This window comes from Podarcis filfolensis (genome assembly GCF_964270895.1).
Source record: "Podarcis filfolensis genome assembly, chromosome: 2".
Lineage (NCBI taxonomy): Eukaryota > Metazoa > Chordata > Lepidosauria > Squamata > Lacertidae > Podarcis > Podarcis filfolensis.
This window is the reverse complement of record NC_139605.1, coordinates 66,279,077-66,299,050: the sequence shown is the minus strand read 5'-3', so window position 1 is coordinate 66,299,050 and position 19,974 is coordinate 66,279,077.

The window sequence follows — 19,974 nt, the reverse complement described above, 5'->3', positions numbered from 1 at the left end:
AAGCAACAGGATCAAATGTGGCCATTAAAAAAACCCAAAAACTCAGGCACTTGCAATCAGTGTAGAGTGAAGGGCTAAAAGCAGTGCATAGGTAGAATTAAGCCTCCCCCTTTGTAGTTACCTCCTCACTATCCATTGCCCCAGACACTTTTCTCCTAGCTGCATTCACCCTCCTAATAGGAAGGTCTGAGTGATGGGAAGGAGTTTGAACATGGGATTGCAGGGTGGTAAGCTGTGCTAAGGGAAGGGTTTGGCTTTTCTCATGCACACACCTATTAAAAAACCAGGCACCTAGCTGCTGCTTTCATCCGCAAGTAGGGTAGACCTAAATTTAATCTGCTGCTGTCACCTCTGATATCAGCCCTATTTGCTCTGCTGTTTACTCCCAGTAGCACCTTCCCACAATGTGGAACTCTCTCTGCTTTTTGTGTCAAGGAGTGGTGTGCTTGCCTGTTATTGCTGCATCTAACAGTTAAAAGATAACGCTTCGTAGATGCTTACCACCTGTTAAACTTCCTTCTTTTAATGAGCAGAGACCTACCTTTCCCCAGCTGTTATCTCAAGGTATGCACAAGATATTTTGTTCCCCGCCTGGGGTTAAACCAGTGCAGAAAATTGATGCTCTTTGTGGTTTGTTTACTCTGAGCTGATTTAGATTAGCACCATGAAGCTGTAGAAAAGAGGTGCAGATATGAGAGAATAACCGTATACATATAAAAACTTTTGCCTCAATCTCCATAGGTTTCCTGGTACTCTAGAGAGTATTAAAATAAGGAACGAAGACCCAGTTTTGCAAATGCTGGGGGTGGGGATGGGGAGAAGACTCATTTCCACAGACAGTTAAGGGATGAAAGTTAATCATATGCACATGTATGATCAGCTCCTTGAAGCATAACACTATGCGGCGGAAAGGACCCATGCTAGAAGGATAATTCTAAGATTCTACCTATACCGAGACAAAGCCTTCGGTTTATTTGTGCAATTGCCTGCATTTCCTTGGCATAATTTATTAAGCATCTTTAGGTGTTGGTGAAATGGGCGTTTACAGATGGTGGATTGCCATTGAACCTATAGGCTCTGGCTGTGAACCTGACATTTCCTGAGGAGGGATCGCAAGGGCCATTTAGTACAACTCCATGGAGTAAGACAGATGAAAGAAAGCAGAAACCATCCCTAAAAGACAACATTATGAGGTTTTCCTTAGGAGGCTGTGATGAAGTTAACTTTATAATTTCTCCACTCAACTCTTTCTATCATTGTTCATTGTTCAATTGCTAAGTCAGTGCTCAAACATCTAAACTTCCTTTCTTGCCCTTTTTTGGCTGTGATGTTTTGTTTTTCAGTGTTGGATCTTAATGTGTGAATCCGTTTGTTTCAGCTAGTGTTTTGCTGGTTGTTAAGACATGGGTAGGCAAACTAAGGCCCGGGGGCTGGATCTGGCCCAATCGCCTTCTAAATCCGGCCCGCGGATGGTCCAGGAATCAGCTTGTTTTTACATGAGTAGAATGCGTGCTTTTATTTAAAATGCATCTCTGGGTTATTTGTGGGGCATAGGAATTTGTTCATTCCCCCCCTCAATATAGTCTGGCCCCCACAAGGTTTGAGGGACAGTGGACCGGCCCCCTGCTGAAAAAGTTTGCTGACCCCTAGTTAAGACTATGAGTACATTCACATCCAGTCTTGGGAGGCATGGGGTAAGAAGAGGATTCCCTGAAAAAGCAAACTTGTTGAGAGAGAGACACCCTGAACTGAATGGTTATGGATGATGCTAGTTGTAGTCCAAAAGATCCGGAGAACATCAGGTTGCAGATTGCTGCTCCACTGAAATGAATGGGAAACACATGAGAATAGTTTCACATGGCTCCCACTCATTCTGGTGGGTTTCGTTTTGAATGTTTCAACCAAGACCTGTGCGGTTCCACTGTGCTTTATTTGCTCACATATATTAAATGCATGCTGGGCTGCAAAAATATGGTATTGTGCCTTTTGATAAGAGTTCTGGGTTAAGCTTATCGCAGAATTCCATGCCACACGGGCAAGACTCCAGACATGTGTTTGTAATTTCCTCCATGTTGGTCTGCCTTGGTTCTGAGAAATGGTGCATTTTTTTATTTGTCTACTCAAAGGATTTTGCACTTCTTGAAGACCCATGTTTGAGTTGTTTTGATGATAACCACAGTAGTCAAACTCTGGTTCCCAGTTTGCCTTCCAGCAGGCCTTCTAACACACAGGCATTTCATTCTCCCTTTCTTCCTTTATATGGTTAGGGAGAAAAAAAAATTAAAATATTTTCCATAGAGGAACGTCACATTTCCCTTGCAGTGTTTTCAGGCAATGTGTTTCCCCCCAAAAAAACATTTTAAGGATTTCTGTCAAGAACCACACAGTGGAAAATTCTTTCCTTATCATCTCAGCACCCCTATTACCTGCCTCAGTAATTTTTACAAACTCCTATCAAGGCAATGCTGCCTGTGTTTTATGTAAAAGGAACAATTACTGTTCTTCAAGAGGAAAAATAAATGTGAGTATTATATTTCAGAAAAGATGGAAACGTTCCCAGTACTGTGCTCTCATTCATTATTATTATTTTTTGCTCACCTAATTCCGATTTGATACCACGAGTATAAAACCTCTCGAATTCCAGTTAATGGTGCCATGGATTAATATACCTCTTTTAGCTTCAATCTTGCTTTCTGGTTTTTACTAATAGAACAATTTTCTGATATACTGTGTGACTCTTTTTGAGAAAAGGCAATCTCTGTAGAGTTATGTCAATATATATCCTGTTTTTGAGGAGAGGACAGAGGCTGCAATTCTGTAAATACATACTTCAGAGTAAGTCCCACTGAATTCAGTGAGGCTTATTTCTGAGTGGATGTGTATATGATTGAGCTCAGAATTTAATTAGGACACAGTTTGCATCAGCTATCATTAAATACAGCCAATTGCCAATTGCATGGGATCTAAGTTAGGTCTACTCTTTCACTTACATTATATATTATACTTTTTCAAAAGAACATAAAGGAGAAATTTTGAGTTTACTGGGGGCACATTGTTTTTGTAGCTTAAAAGCACCTTAAGGATAAACTACTGACATTTTTTAATCTGTTTTTTTTTGAATCTGTATTTCTTTTTCAAATATAATTAATTCATATGCCTGCAATATTTTCAAAGGTACATTTCATACACCCAAGTAGAACTAACAGTTTCATTTGGTGCTAGAAACACAAGCAAATGTGTTTAAAACTTCTTTTAAAGATTAAAAGAGAAACTAAACCAATGTATTTATGAAACACAATATTACGGCATCTAGGAAACTTATTTGAAATCCTGTGTAGTCTTAGCAGAAGGTAATAATATAGTTGGCTGATTAAAAATATGACAACCCAAATTTGCAATTGAACAGAGTCATGTCTGAGTGATAAATTCATGTGTGACCTGCCTCTTTAAGATCACAAGAGTTCTGCTGAATCAGATCAAAGGGCTATGTAGCTCAGCATTCTGTTTTCCACAGTGGCCAACCAGATGCAGAAGGGAAGCCCACAAGAGGACATGAGGGCAATAGCACCCCTTCTTTCTGTGAGCTGGAAAATTGCAAGTTATGAAGAAGAAGTTAAAACTAGGTACTATGGTGGAACTGGGGGAGTGATGGTTCACCTAAGCAATGAGAGCGCTATCATACCCCATTTGCAAGTTTCTGACTAACTCTCATAATCAGGACCACAATCTGTGTCAAGTGACTTTCTACCCGTATTACTGAGAAAACATTAGAGTAGCAGCTAACCTGAAGGTTAGGATTTCTCACAGTATTCAATACTTTGAAATGCATTAATGGAAAAATACCCACGATGAGTTGTCTTTGGACCAAAAATTAACGTGCTGGAAAAATTAAGAGAGTCAGATCCTTTGGTTCATAATATCCTGAAATATTTTCATAGTCTGTGAGCCAATATTTGTTCAGAAAGCAATGATACTGAATAAGAATGTGACATTCTAGCCAGTTTTTCTTCTTTGGGTGAAAAGATTACATTTTTGGCCCAACTTTGTGTAAACTAAAGACAGAAAGTGATTAAAATCCTAGAAGTCCTATAAATGTATTGCAATATAATTATTTCGGGAAGGGAAAAAAGCAGTCTTAATATTTGTACATTTATTTATATTACCAAAAAACTAACATTTCACATAATGGATTGATATTTCAAAGGCTGATGCAAAACAGATTGCACAACTGATGTGTGAGTGTATACACCAAAAAATTGCTTATATTTAATAGGGGGGAAGATGTAAACATGTTTAAATACCATTCCAGAACTGGTTTTTATAAATAATTGAGTTTCTGTTAAATAATCTATAATTGTACACTGAATTTCTGACATTTTCTAATGATGAAAATAAAGGTCAAGGAAGTAAACATACACCTAAAGCCACTGTAATATCTCAGAGAATTGAACAGTTACCAGAGGAAAGGGAGATCTCATTTGTATTGTTTGTGAACTGGTTCAAAGAATTAAGGCAGCACACATGGCCAAAGTAAACTGAACTAGTTTATAGTCTTAGGTCCTCTGGTACTTTTCCTATTTCTAACACTTTATTCATAATGTCTTTTAGGTGGGGGCCTAACTCATCCTGATTTTTTTTTGTAGTACCCCACCACAAGACTCCATGTGGACCTGGGGCTTCCCCAGATTTTCCCTGACTTATCGCTTGGTATATTTCCATCATAGAAATTGGTATTTTTAGTAGTCCTGCACTTTCTGTTGGGATAGTACTCAATTTACTTTCCTCTATATACTTCTCTATTAGTTTGAGATCTTCTTTCTCTTTTTTTATATAAATCTGAATAAAACCTCACAAATTCCCGTCTTATTTCTTTTGGGTTATTTATGTATACTCCATCCTTTATCAATTCATTAATTACTCTTTGTCTATTTTCTTTTTTAAATTGCCAAGCCAGTAACTTCCCTGGTTTATTTGCAAATTCAAAATTCCTTTGCTTTACAATCGTAATCTTTCTTTCTATTTCTTGGTTTACGAGCATTGAATATTGTATCTGTAGTAGTTTAATCTCTTGAAGTACCTCTTTATTTCCTGGTTTTTTAACCAATTCTTTCTCTTTCTTTATTAATTTGTCCGACATTCCCCCCCTTACTTTCCCTTACTTTCTCTGATATATTATTTCCTGAATAAAATCATCTTTTAGAACTGCCTTGCTTGCATCCCAAACGGTCTTTAAACCAACACCTTGATTACAATTAAATTCAATATAATCTTTAATAATTTCTTTTGCCTTTCTCTATCATGTCTTTATTATTCAGCAGGTCTTCATTTAATCCCCATCTTCTATGTATTAATTTTTCTCTTTGAAATATAACTAGTATTGAATTGTGGTCAGAGAGTGTTCTCACTTGTATTTCCACGTTCCCCATTTTAAGAGCCAGATCTTTTGCTGCCCACACCGCATCTTTTCTACTTGCTGAGTTCTTGGCATTGGACTAAAATGTACTGATACAGCGTTCAGATGAGTGTTATGTGGTTTGATCTGGTCGGCTTTGCAGAGTCAAAGAATTTAAATCATCTTTGTTTCATTTCATTTGGTTTGCTGAGTGACGAAATATCTTCCCGGAACACAGATCCCTTTAGTGCCCTTCCTTTTGCCATGTGGATACATCCCACGCTACCTCAGCACTGACTTTATCAGCCTTTCCTAATGTAAGGATTATCCACTAGCTTCTTTTATGTCTCAAATAAATGCTATTTCCAGAAATGGCTACTTCTTCTGGTACAACAACTTCAAATAAGATTATAACCATTTCCTCAAAGATAAAGCACTGTGTTATTGAAAATGATTTCTATCTAAATGACCAGACTTTCAGAGTTTGGTTTAGGCAACAGCTTTGTCTCACAATGCTTTCAGCAGCTATATATTAAATGGCAACATTGGCATGAATAAATGCTTCCATAGTTTTTCAAAGATTTGGGACTAGTCCCTGAACACCTCTCTCTCTCTCTCTCTCTCTCTCTCTCTCTCTCTCTCTCTCTCTCTCTCCTGGGCATTCTTGTAGCTGCTGGTAGGAAAGTAGATACTCTGCATACTGTGCAGGGGATCCACATGGCAAAGTGTTTACTCTAGATATCGTTGCAGTGTCGGCAACTCACCGACACAAAGGTTGTTTTTGAAAATCTGTATAACGTGTGTTCTTGACTTCATCTCATAATTTCATTTTAGTGAAGACAGACGATACTTGTAGTGAAATCATTGTAATGGGAATTACAAAAACAAAAACAAGACATGTCTGTAAAGTTTTAACGGAAGGCTTGCAATATGAGTTTTCATTTTAAAACTTTGGTGAAAACGTTGCGTTGGAAATTTGCTATCGAGAATCACTTCAGCTCAAGTAGAAATTAAACTGAGTTTGGCAAATCTCAACATTTTGTTGCTTTTGTTCTCCTTGTTTTTGGCTTCCTGAGTCAAAAACCTAAGCATCCTTGACAATATGTAGTATTGTTTTTTTTTTGTTTAAATAATAACCTAGTTCAAAAAGGCACAAAGATGGTTGTCGGCCCCATATTTTAGACAAAGCCATTTCTCTTAAATATAAAGGCCAGAGATTATATGAGGCTTCAAGTTTGATAGTTCTCAGATGAAAATCCAAAGAATCGTTTAAAGCAATCCAAGATTGCTCAATATGGCGCATGAAGTGGACCTACTGGAAGGTCTGCTTTCAGTTAAATGCCTTTCCTTCGTATTATCATCTTAGAAAATGATCATTTGCGGCCACAAATCTTCTTTTTGTTGTTGTCATGTGCAGTATTTATATTAATAAACTCATTGTTAATATTCTTCTCCTATAGAACAACCCAGACTGGCTATCCACAAGAGGCAGCAGCTGACCTCACCACCACTTCCTTCCTTCCCACTTTCCTCCTTGTAAACTGCAGCAACACCCGCCCTGGGGCACTGTGTGCGAAATATGGGCTGCAGACCAGCAAAATATGGACTGCGAGAATAAAGACCAAATTATCTACCTTTTATTACCAGCTAGATTAACCAGTACAATAACCTGGAAATATTTGGAAAATGCCCCTCTATTATATACAGTTGGGTCTGGTTTCTGGCTCTGATTGAAACGTTAACCCCAAAGGCACATTTATATAAAGGTATAACAAAAAAAGAAAGATATATATGTGGTATGATTTTATTAAATTTGTCAATGAAGGAATTGTGGCTCCATTATCCCAGGCTAGGTATGCGTGCATATGAAATTCCTCATAGCAATATTCCACATCGTAAGAATTTCATTTAATATATATATATATATATATATATATATATATATATATATATATATAATGAGGGACTGACATCATGAAATGTTCAAAACAAATGCCATATTTAAATATCATATGTGGCTGAATCCAACAACAAAACAAATGAAATAACAAAACTAAATCAATAAATCCATTGATTTAATAAATTTTGATACATTTTAATTAATTATCATAGTATCTTTTTAACACCGTTCAGCAAAAGTTTTAAAAACCACCCACTTCTGTGCTTGAATTTAAAAAAACCTGGTGCTCTTCAGTGCTCTGTCAGCAACATTTTGGACAGTCTCTATTTATACATAGCCTATGGACCTAGAAAATCAGATCTACAGGAAAACATATACAGAAACTATAAGGTATGGAAAAGCATAAGCAAAAGAGTGACAGAGTGGCCCAAGGCTTTGTGGGAATCCTTATCCAATTGAGACAGGGTTGGCACTTCACTTCATCATGCATGGGGGAGATTCCCAAATCACTCAAATTTGACTCATTGCTCAGTCCTTCCATAAAGCCAACGCACACCTCTGGGGTATACATATAATTTCACTATCAACCTGATAAGGTTAAATTGAAAATTTGCAAAACGTTTAGCGTTAGCTCCTTTGTCACAATTTCAGTTAGCTAATATGATTTACACCTTGACACTTACTAATTTATCGAATGCAAGGAAATTTAAGATCTTTAACAAGTCTGCATGGGATGTAAAACTATTTGTATTATTTACTGCACTTTTCAAAGAGCCCCCAGTTATATTCTTCTCAACCAATGAAGGGCTGGGTTACAAAGTACAACACTGAACATGATGCTCAGTTTTTATCTCATGATATCATCACCGTACAGGAACTGTGTACAGGTGAATTCTTCTAAAAACAGAGATCTAGAAAGACTCATGTCGGTGCCATGCCATGTCAAGGGATGAAGTAATGGAGATCTCACCCTATTACCTCTTTTGTATCCCTCCTCTGGTTCCACTCAGATATTCATTCCTCTGAATTATTCTGCAGCTTCACAGACCTGCCCATTTTCTTCTGGAAACTCAGCTTCCTAAGCAGTGCAGCCATTTTCTTGAACATGAGACCAGAAGGATCAGTGAAGTTGTGGCTCTCTGGATGCAGAACTCCCAGGCTCCAGCACACAAACAAACTAAGCCACATTTGGATTTAATCTGGTTTAGTTCCATTGAAAACTAAGTAGCTGCCAGGCTGACAGGGCTGCAAGCCAACTTTAAGTGTGTGTGTGTGTGCTATGAGAGGGGAGGGGAGGCGCATGTAACTGGCTCCATGCCACACTCTTCACACAGCATCAGAATAATGCATCTGATTGTGTTCAAAAGGTACAGCCCAAATGGCCCCATCACCATTAATGGAAACTGTACAGAAGCAGTTCTTGGTGGGTTGTATCTCCAGCTGTCAAAACCAAAGAAGTGAAGCTGAAGCTACCAAAGCAAATTAAATTTAGCAGAAAGTATCAGATTAAATCACTTAATCTCAAAGGGTGCTAATGCAGACTCAAATGTGAGTGACTCTGAAAGGGGGTAAATTTTCCAATTAAATGCATAAATTGGGGGAGGCAAGGCAATTTGATGTATTAAGTGGGGAAGGTTAAAGAGGCAAGACCAGGACCAACCATCTCCCTCCTTTGCTAACTCTCAGCAAAGTAGTCTTTCAACATTAGATCAAAACAATCAATCATCATCCACGAGTCTTCACAGGATCCCATGGTATTTCCATATGTCCCAGTCACGCTTATAGAAAGGCCAAAGAAGAAGCCTTTCAAGAAGAAAGTCAGGAAACAAAATAGCTGCCGCTGGAAAATCCGTGCCAGAGAGTGGGATTTAGAAAAGAAGCAGCTGCCAAGCATGCTGCCTGTGTGGCAAACGGGTGTTGTTTTTGGGGCTGAACCAGAGTCAGAGGAACATGTGGCTTTCAATGGGCAACCAAGGAGAGGGAGAACGGTAGGAGACACATTTCTTCAGCCATTGCTGGAGGGCCGTGGCTCCGTGGCAATGCATCTGCACTGTGTGCAAAAGGTCGCCAGTTCAATCCTCCGTATCTCCAGATAGGATTGGGGCTATCCCCCACCTCAAATCCTGAAGAGCTGCTACCAATCAGTGTACACATTACTGAGCTAGATGGACCAATGATCTGATTCAGTGTAAAGCAAACATACCTGTGGGAGCACCAGACTGGCTCTGCTGCTGTGTCTGCACCACACCAGCCTCGCCACTGCCTTCTGGCAAGCACCAGTGAGGTCAGGTGGGCAGTGCTGCCCCAACACACCATCTCCTACTGCTGCAAAGTGTGAGCTGGAATTGTATGTAATCATAACTGGGAACTGGTTTGTGTTTTTAGCAAAATTGGATATTCAGTGGGAAACCAGGTTTGGGAACTGTGATTGCCGATAAGGGCCTTGTATGGAGGAAGTCAACAACAGGGAGAAGGTGCTTCATCCTTTCTTTACTCACAATGTCTCTCCAGTGTCTTACCCTTTCTCCTTACCTGTGGAACTCATGTGTCTGGGAACTGCAATGCAGGGAAAAGCTGTTGCTGGAGGCCGTGGCGGACTTAGGTACTATGGCACCCTTTGTGAGGCCAAAATTTGGTGCTGCCCCCAGTCCTTGCATTGCCTTCCTAAAGGCGGGTAAGGAGGCTGCTGACTTTGGGAAGGAGACATGACGTCTCTGGCCGGGTCCTAGAGCCTCCAACCTCCTTTCCAAAGATGGGGAAGCACTAATTATGGTTTGTGAAGGTGGGGGGAAACTCTAGGACCCTGTCAGAGCCCTGATGCCTCCTCCCCAAAGCCTAACATCTTGCTTACTGGGCTTTGAGAAGGTGCTTCCTTGGCTCAGTGCCCAGTGCATGTGAACCACTTGCACAGACCTGAATCTGTCCCTGCTGGAGACGACTACAGGGGAGAAATACATGAAACGGACAAGGGTTAAGCACCCTCATCTGGCCCACTGCTTCCTCCATCCAAACTGTGCTTTCCCACCACAGCTTTTGAGCTGTCCCATTGTGTCCTGGGCCTCATGTCCCAGTCTGCAGTGCTGCTAATTCAAAAGTGGAATCAAAATATATCTTTGAATCAATAAGAGGTCCATTTTTAGGCTCAATACTGAAATAAAGTACTATGAAAGAAAGTACCATTTTAAAAAGTACTACACAGAACTGTAACGTGATATACAAAACCCGATGAAAATGCGGCTTTTACATTTTTCTGAATCCATTTCCTCAGTGGTTTGCGGCATAGCTTCTTTTACTTCAAAGGCAGGCATGGAGCCTCACCCAAAAGTCATGTTCTCCCATCTTTTGCTCTCTCTTCTGCAAATTTCCATAGCAACTTCTCCCTAAGGTAACCGCTGTTGACAGACATGTCTTATTAGAACAAATGTGCTTCTCAGGCAGCTTGTCTCTTGCACACCTAATGATTTGCCCATGAATATACTGAATGTAGAAACTCTTGTAATGCTTCAGCAAAGAGGAAATGAGATAACTTCCATGGCCACTTGGGGGCTTTTTCTTGGTGGTAGTGGAAAGAACCCAAATAGAAATGGAAATACCTTATTTGACAGCCAGAGTGACCGTAACTATCGGTTTTCAGGTCCTTCATGATGCTGAGAGACCAGCTCCTGCATATCAACACTCACTCCATCATCTCAAAGAAGAGAATTGTCTACCCTCACTTCTGACTATTCCTTTGTTCATTTTTCCAGGTTGATGGGGGCAGTTTTCTCAGTATGCAGGAGCCTTTTCTTGACTTAGGTTTTCAAAATGTATGTCAGAAAGAGGTTTGCTGTGGTCACTATTGAGCAGATATGCCATAGAAAGAAAGAAAGAAAGAAAGAAAGAAAGAAAGAAAGAAAGAAAGAAAGAAAGAAAGATGTCACTATAGTTGGCCAGGCACTGATATTATTTTATGTTCTTTTATTTATATCATTTACACCCTGGTGTACATGTGAGGGAGGGGAGTTGGTGTAAGATCCCATGCAGCATTTGCCTGAAGCACTTTAATTTTTTTTAAAAAAACACTGATTTGCCTGACCCTTTCATTTTATTGTTTTTACTACTTGATTCCACCTACTACACACAGTATCCTGATATAGGATGAATAGACCCAGAATAACTCCCAAAGTCTCAGATATCTTCTTTAAAAAAGGAACTGATCCAAGCATTTATATGATTTCTCTCCTCTGTGGAATCTCTGGTGGAATGTAAGGTTTGTGCTCAGACCGAAACTCTTTTCACATTCCAAATATTTAAATGGCTCCTTCCCTGTATAGAGTCTCTGATGAGATGCAATGCGGTGGCACCAACAAAAACTCTCTTCAAATTCTATGCATTCAAAGGGTTTCTGATCATGTAAATTCTACAATGAGTGTTAATTACTGGATCATAATTGAAGTTCCCACCCAACCAAGCAGCCAGAAATGCAAGGAAGAATGTGCACAGCTGTTATTGAGGAAATGGCCCTGTATTCCTAAACATATCCAATGGACCACTTTGAAATGATTATTGATCTGTATCTTAGTTGTTCCAGCATGGGTTGTTACGGCATTTCCTGTAAACAACTAACTACATAAACACACACTCAACCGAGGTTATGATAGTAAAGTCTACATCCCAAGAGCTAAGACTCTGATTATTATGAAAGTGCCATATTTTACATAAATCCATTGCATGCTTCCCCCACTACACTATTGGAAACATGCTTTGTTCTGTTGGTGCTTCAAAAAGTCTTCAGTAAAAGCACTGCTTAAGAAAAGCATTCCGGGGCATTTTCATTTCGGCAGAGGGAAGACATTTCATCCGAGCAAGGATTCTCTGTGAATTTTGCATGTAGAAATATGGCAATTTAGCCAGTCACTGCTTCACATCCAAGCCCTTTTCTCGGTTAGTAACAATAAACAGTCAAACACGAAAAGACTGTTGAACTAGATCAGCTGCAAAGGATATGATTATTTCTGGAGCGATAGAAAACTTTGTGGGTTCAGGTCCAGTTGAGACCCATGTTAAACCAGTCCTTCCATCTTTAACTGGTATGTATGTTTCCTCTAAGTCCCTTCATTTAAAGGCAATGCTTTTCAACAGCTTTCACCATACATTCCATTGCTATTATTCTCTGTGTAGATAAATGGCATGCAACCATGGGCTGGTATGTTATTGTAGGGCAGAGCTAATAAAACATCTGGCTCATTCTCAGGAAACTTTCCGATTTCAAAATACTCCCCTAATCTTCAAGGTTACCCTATTTTGCCTTTTCACCTTTGGACTATATGGTTTTGCTTTAAAACCTTTCATCTTAAGAATCTTTTCCGCTTTCAAACCTTTGCAACCTTAAATGAGAGCAAAATATTTCAGGTTACAATAACCGGTTAATGCTTTTAATCAACATGGCCTAATATGTGTTCAATTTAGATGTACTTAAGAAGGTTATTAAGCATTAGAGCCCTACAGATTTTAAAAGCAGTAGCTGTCACAAGCGATGCATCTTCAAAGGGGTTGATAAATATTATATAACACTAGATTTATGTCTATTTCTTCTATTTATCTATGAGAGTATTTGTAAACAGCCAGCTCATTAAAAAAAATAAAAATCATGGCGGTGTACAATAGCATCATTAAAGCATCATAAAGATATAAAATCAAATAATAAAATATGTAACAAATGACTAATATTGCATCAAATTAATTCATGCTACATTGTTTTAGTTGACATGGCAAAATCGAGCTTGTACCACAGCAGCTAAAGTGGAGCAATATAAGCTTGACTTCCCAATAGCATATTGTTCATATTGTTTAATTTCCTTTTCTATCAGGTGAGAGTCCTAGATGAATTCAGCAAATAATGAGTGTGCTCATCATCATCACCATCATTTTATTTGTATACCGACTTTCCACAGTTAAAACAATGCTCAGGGCGGCTTACAATAGGAAAAGACTTACATGATTTAAAACATAGCAAAGTTGTCGTAAAAATAAATAAAAGACATCAAAAACTACATAACCAAACTGAACAATTTCCACATAAAAATAAATACACTAAAAAATTAATATCAATAACAGCAGCAAAAACTCCCAACAAAACTTCTGCCCAAATACCTATTGGGCTGGTTTCCCGGGTGCATGGCTTTTATTACATTGGGAGCCAGTGTGGAATAGTGGCTAGAGTGTCGGACTAGGCCCTGGGAGATCAGGGTTCAAATTGCTATGAAGCCCACTTGGTGACTCACCCTAACCCACCTCACAGGGTGGGGGGATGTGAGGATAAAATGGTGAGAGGGGAAGCGTGTACACCATTTTGATCTCTTTGGGGAAAAGATGGGATGTACATAAAATAAAATAAATATGGATTGGAATGATTCTGCCAGGAAAGAGGTGGATTAATTTAGAATCTCAGAATTGATGGCCATCATGCTAAATTATGCAGTAGATCCATGGTGGAGTTTGTAAAGAGCTACTCCTGGAAGAGGAGCGTAAGACTTTAAAGAGCAACTTCATATGGATAGGAAATTGGCAAGTCTTAGTATCAACAGGAGCAACAGCCCCAAATCGAAAGATTCTTGCATTCTTCTCTCATATTTAACCCACTCTATGTCTCTGCAAAATACATCTAGTGATGGTTTAACCCCACCTCATAAATTTAAAATCATGTAAATTGTCCCATGGAGTTATTACATCTCAATAAATATATATTTAAAGTCAGCAGGACATTAAAAGAACACAGAATATAAGCCTCACTGGAAATAAACTCAGGGTTTGATAGAGTTGGAGCTGAAAGCTAAAGTGCTGGAGAAACGTCCTGTGGTTTTTAAGTAGGTGCTACTGCAATATAAATTGTTACATATTAGTTATTTACCTAAGTTCCTGTTATAAGAACTACCCAATGAATTATAGACAGTCTTTACTCTAGAAGCTACTTCAAACACGACTTACAGTGCAATCAAATGCATTCTTACTCAGAAGTAAGTCCTACTCTCTTTGATGGGGCTTATTCCCTAGTTGAAATCAATGGGACTTCATATATCCATCTATATTAAACCTTTCCATATCTAATATAAGCATTTCATCACTATACTAATCCAAAATTTTAAGGGGGTTTCCAAGGCTGTCCATGCATGAATGGAATGGGCTTCTACTCATGCAACAAGACGTTACCATTTTCTTTGCCCTCCAGAGGGTTCATGCCCTCAAAATCTCCTCTGGAGCTTTGCAAGACCATCTGGAATGGATTTTGGAGGAGTGCTGAGGGAAAAGAGGACAGTGAAGTCTTGTGGTGTGCAGTGCAACATTGGATTCTGCCTTTGGTCAAGAAATATAATTCTAGAGATGCAGTGATTGCTTTGACTCAGTAATCATCAAGCTCTATTAATTCGGAATGGCTTACTAAGATACATAGATTCAAATAAGAGAATATACAGTGGATTTTGTCAGTGGTTTGAAAGCTGTTGATTATATTTTTAACACGCATATTTGATTTGCTATGTATATCTTAACATTTATAAATTTGTATATACTTTTTTTTCTATTCCCATGCACTGATTGCAGATTGGCAAATAGTTCTGACCTGGATCGTCCATGTCATTCTTGAGTATTAGTCAAGCCACAAAGTATGACTCACAATAACACCATGAACAGATACAGTTCCTTTACAGTGATTAGGGCCCATAAACAAACCCACTGTTTTCTTTTACCAGTGGAAATGTGGACAGAAGGAAGGCACACGTAATAAATAGGTCTGAAAAAAGATGACAACTTCCTCACTGTCCTGCGGCTTTTTGCAGGCCACTAATGAACAGAACTGAGAAAAACTATTTTGTGAATATGGGAAAGTGGATCACATTTCCCACTAATTTTGGGCACTTTTGAGAACCCACTTTGTGGCATTTTAATTCTTTTTCTTGGCATCAATATTCCTTTTACTTTGCCTTCACAGTCCTTTTACTCTTTTTTTTAAAAAAGCTTTATAATCCACTCCACACCTCAGCATTGGTGACTACTTCAGTCTACCTGTTCACCAAATCCAGCAACCTTTCCATTGACACTGAGCTGGGCAAGCTTATTGGCAAGGCAGCTACTACAATGGCTCGCCTCTTCAAAAAGAAATGGGAGAATATGATGCTAACATCCAATACAAGATGAAGGCCTACCAAGCTTGTGTGTTGAGTAATTTATGGGCAACTTAGCCTCCCCAAAGGAGTGAGTCATGGGCAACTTAGCCTCCCCAAAGGAGTGATGCTGCGATACCTTCCATAGGTGCTGCATCAGGAAGATCTTGGGCATCATATGGCAGGGCAGTGTCTTAAGCAAAGACGTCTTCTTCCAAGCTCACAGTCCCAGCTTGTTTGCACTTCTGTCTCAGTGATGTATACACTGGCTTGGTCATGTCCACAGCATGGAAGATGGCAAGATCCCCAAGAATGTGCTCTACACAGAGCTGGGTTCAGGCACTAGGACTTTTGGCAGACCAACTCTGTGTTACAATGTTGACCGCAAACACAACAGAAAGCTGGCAACATATGGGAATCCTTTGCAGACAATTGCATTGCCTTGAGACAGTCAGGTCATGTAGTCACAGCAGTGACCAGAGGTGGAATGACCACTTGGAGGAGTGTAGAGAGAAGAAACGCCATGGTGCACCTGTAGCAGCAAAACTGGATGCCTTCATCTGCCCCACCTGCAATCATACATTTCCCTTCCATATCAGTCTCTATAGCCACTGCAGGTACTGTAGCTCTTTACTCCAGTTCAACTTTTACTCCAAAGGCACACTTTTGTATTGTTTCCCGAGATGGACAGGTGCAAACAACTGGTGATCCACATGATTTTATGGATCTTGTCATGATACTATGTTTGCTATGATGATAACTTGGGTGCTCATAAACAAAACCACATGTGTCCCCAAAATGAATCATATTAAACAGTAGTGTGGAGAAATGAGATCAAGGATATGGACAGTAACAAGAAAAAACGTGGTTCTAAGAAGAAGTCTCATCAGCCAGGAGAACAAAAGGGCACTGAACAATATCTAAACAATGCAAATGTTCATTGAAGTGAGACTTTTTTGGGTACCATGCTGTGCCTAATGGGCTAACTCTGAAGCAAACTGCAAAATCAGAGAATATTCAGTACAGGCCCAGTTAAGTATTTGTTTTTCCAATGTTACGTTTTGACGTTACTTGTGAGAGAAGTCCTGTGTCATTGATCTCTGTTGCTGGAAGCATTTCTGAAGCTTTATTCTATGGGCATATTGTAGTGTTGCTTCCTACCCATTATCCTGTGCACCCTGCCTTTCCATTTCTCTTTCTAAACATAAACAGCTTGATCCATGATATGTTTGGAGGAACTGCCAAGAAGCAGCTAGTACATTATTTGTCGACAGGTTTTTGTTGTTAATTCAAGAGTGCTAAGCTTGTGTTTTGTAATATCTGGAAGGAGGGAAATCTAAATTAAATAAGGGTATGGGCTCTACTAAGAGATATCTACTCTTCATGTTTAACTTGCAAATATTCTTTTCACAGGAAGTCTTCTAAAACAGCTTGGCTCATTGGGTAGCTATATTTTTCCCCCAGTCCAGAAAATTAGCTAAAAGAATAAATCTAAAGAGAGAAAAAGACAAATGGGTGGCGTCCCAGAAGAAATAATGCTACAAACCTAAGCTCGCTATTATGGAGTTAGTTACAACATCACACGCTGTAGTTGTGATTCAAATTTAGAATGGAGCTCTGAGCTGGGAAACTGTTATGTTGTTCAAAGAACTGTAGCAAGATATATCACAGCAGAAGAGATGGCAATATTGTTACTGGACTTCAGGTAGCAGTAGAGGGTTGCATGTGTAAGCATTCCTTCATTAAACACACATTTTCTGTACGGTGGTACTGATGACAGCATGTGATACGGGACACTGTGCTGTGAAATTAGGCCATTGTAGCCCTGGCTCATAGCAAATTGTCACTCACCAAGCTGGATGCAGAGCCGTAGCTAGGTGATCTCGCGTGCCTGGTAGAACTGTCCAGATTGTGCCCTCTAGCCACTGACAAATTAGCATTTCTTTCTGCCTCTCCTCCAACCCCCCCGCCAGTCATTTCACCCTCTGTTTAAAATCTTTTATTATGAGGCAATAATCAATATTTTTATTTATAGACATATTTATGGACATATTTTAAAGCCAATTTTGCACGCACCCCCACACTTGCACCCCTGGTGGGGGCCACCTCACCCCCCCCAGCAATGGCCCTGGCTAGATGCAGCCCACAAGCCATATATTGTGGCCACCCAGGCTCTTAACTCCCTTCACAGCAGCCAAGAAAACAACAGGACGTGCAAGCCTCTGTTCACACAGCCTGCATTTGGCCCAGTGAGTCACAAGGTGTGAGGCCTCCTTTAACAAGACCTCCCACAAAGCACAACAACCCAGTAAGCTGACTTTACTCCTTAGGGAAGAGCAGTACCAAGAGACCCTGCTGTGCCCTGAGACAGTTGTCTCAATTTTTACAAAGGAGTTGCTCGTGTAGTAGCAATCTTGAGGACATCCCCCGGGGCCTACAAAGCCTCTGAGATGGCCCTCCCCACATACATACCACCTTCTTCGTCATGAGGTAGTGAGTGTGCTTACCTTTTCCTTCCTTGTAAAGTACAAAGAGGTTAAGGAGGAAGTCGGCATATTTATTTATTTACTTAGACTACTTCTATCCCACTTTATAGCCTCTACAGGCTCTCAAAGTGGCTTACAAAATAGTCTCACAGTAAATATTACGTTAAAGTCTGATACAGGAACAGAAATGACATGGTGTCCTCATGATGCCAAGATATGATTCAGGTGACATTTGCTACCCTCATCCTTGGTGAAGCTAGAACTTCCTCAGCCCATTATGGAGGGAAGTCCTCATTTGCAGTGGTTCCGCTCCTTCTTGGGCAATCATTTCTAGGAACTGATGCTGGAAGATTTCTTCTCAGCCACTTGGACATTATGTTTTAGCATTCCATCTTATTCTCCATATTGCTTAACATCTGAATGAAAATGAGCTGAAGTCACCTGAAGATTTGGACTGAGGTGCCATGAACTTGCAGATGACACTCCATCTCTCTTTTTCATCAAATCCTGGAGAGACAGTGAGTGTTCTCAGTGCTCAGATGTGGTAATGGATTGGATAAAAGCCAATAAACTAAGACTCAATCAGACACAAGAGAGGTATTGCTAATGAATAAGGATAATAATAACAATTTATTACTTATATCCCACCCATCTGGCTGGGCCTCCCCAGCCACTCTAGGCGGCTTCCAGCAGGATATTAAAAACACAAGAAAACATCAAACATAAAAAACTTCCCTAAACAGGGCTGCTTTCAGACGTCTTCTAAAAGTCAGATAGCTGTTTATTTCCTTGGCATCTTGTGGGAGGGCGTTCCACAGGGTGGGCGCCACTACCAAAAAGGCCCTCTGCCTGGTTCCCTGTAGCTTCACTTCGCAGTGAGGGAACTGCAAGGCCCTTGGCGCTGGACCTCAGTGTCCTGGCAGAACAATGGGGGTGGAGATGCTCCTTCAGGTACAGTGGTACCTCGGGTTAAGTACGTAATTCGTTCCGGAGGTCTGTACTTAACCTGAAACTGTTCTTAACCTGAAGCACCACTTTAGCTAATGGGGCCTCCTGCTGCCGCTGCGCCGCCGGAGCACGAGTTCTGTTCTTATCCTGAAGCAAAGTTCTTAACCTGAAGCACTATTTCTGGCTTAGTGGAGTGTGTAACCTGAAGCGTATGTAACCTGAAGCGTATGTAACCCGAGGTACCACTGTATATTGGGCCGAGACCGTTTAGGGCTTTAAAGGTCAGCACCAACACTTTGAATGGTTTGTTTGCCTAGCTGAGTGGTTCTGGAGGCACTTCCCTTAAATATATGCAGTTTGACAGCACTCATTGATCCAGTGTTGCCACCAAAGGCAGAGGTGGTCTTGGTGGAGTGGCATTTATCAGTTTCCTCTGACAAATCAGCTCTGACCCAACACAGTTTGATTCAATTGTCAGAGTGCCATTGACATATTGGGCTACACTTTCCAATGGAAGGACAACCATTTACAAGCTAACTGGAGCTGTAATGCACTGAGCGAACATGAAGTTCAAGCAAAAACAATGTGAGGAGCATTAATTCTAAGTGCATCAGCCTTTTACCCGCATCTCCTGGGAAAGCAAAGCATGTGTGTGCTTTCATTCCTTCTGTCATTCAGTGGCATTGGGAGGTTCATCTGGAGCAGGGCGGTGGCGGGGGGGGGGGGGATGTGACCAGAAGAGGTGGTGCCCTCAGTACTCACTCACCAATCTAAATGTGCCCACGGGGTTGATAAGCCTTGCTTTGCTGTATAGCAATGATAACAATTTCTCAAGTGCCCTGGCTCTTTCAGTGAGCATGGTGCATGGCATAGTTTGCCTTCCAGCTTCAACTGTCAGCTTTTGAAGCTGTTCCTTTTTGGTGACAAGCGACTATAAAGCTCTTGTTTGCACTGAGTGTTGACTCATCTTAGGTGGAATTATGTACAGAAATAAGTCAATAGTTCTCCATTCATTGTGATCTATATACAGCTCAGGCTGATGATACAATGCAAAGCTCCTGTATAGACAAGATTCTTGTTTATTGTGTACTTTTCCAGGTCGCTTAGCAC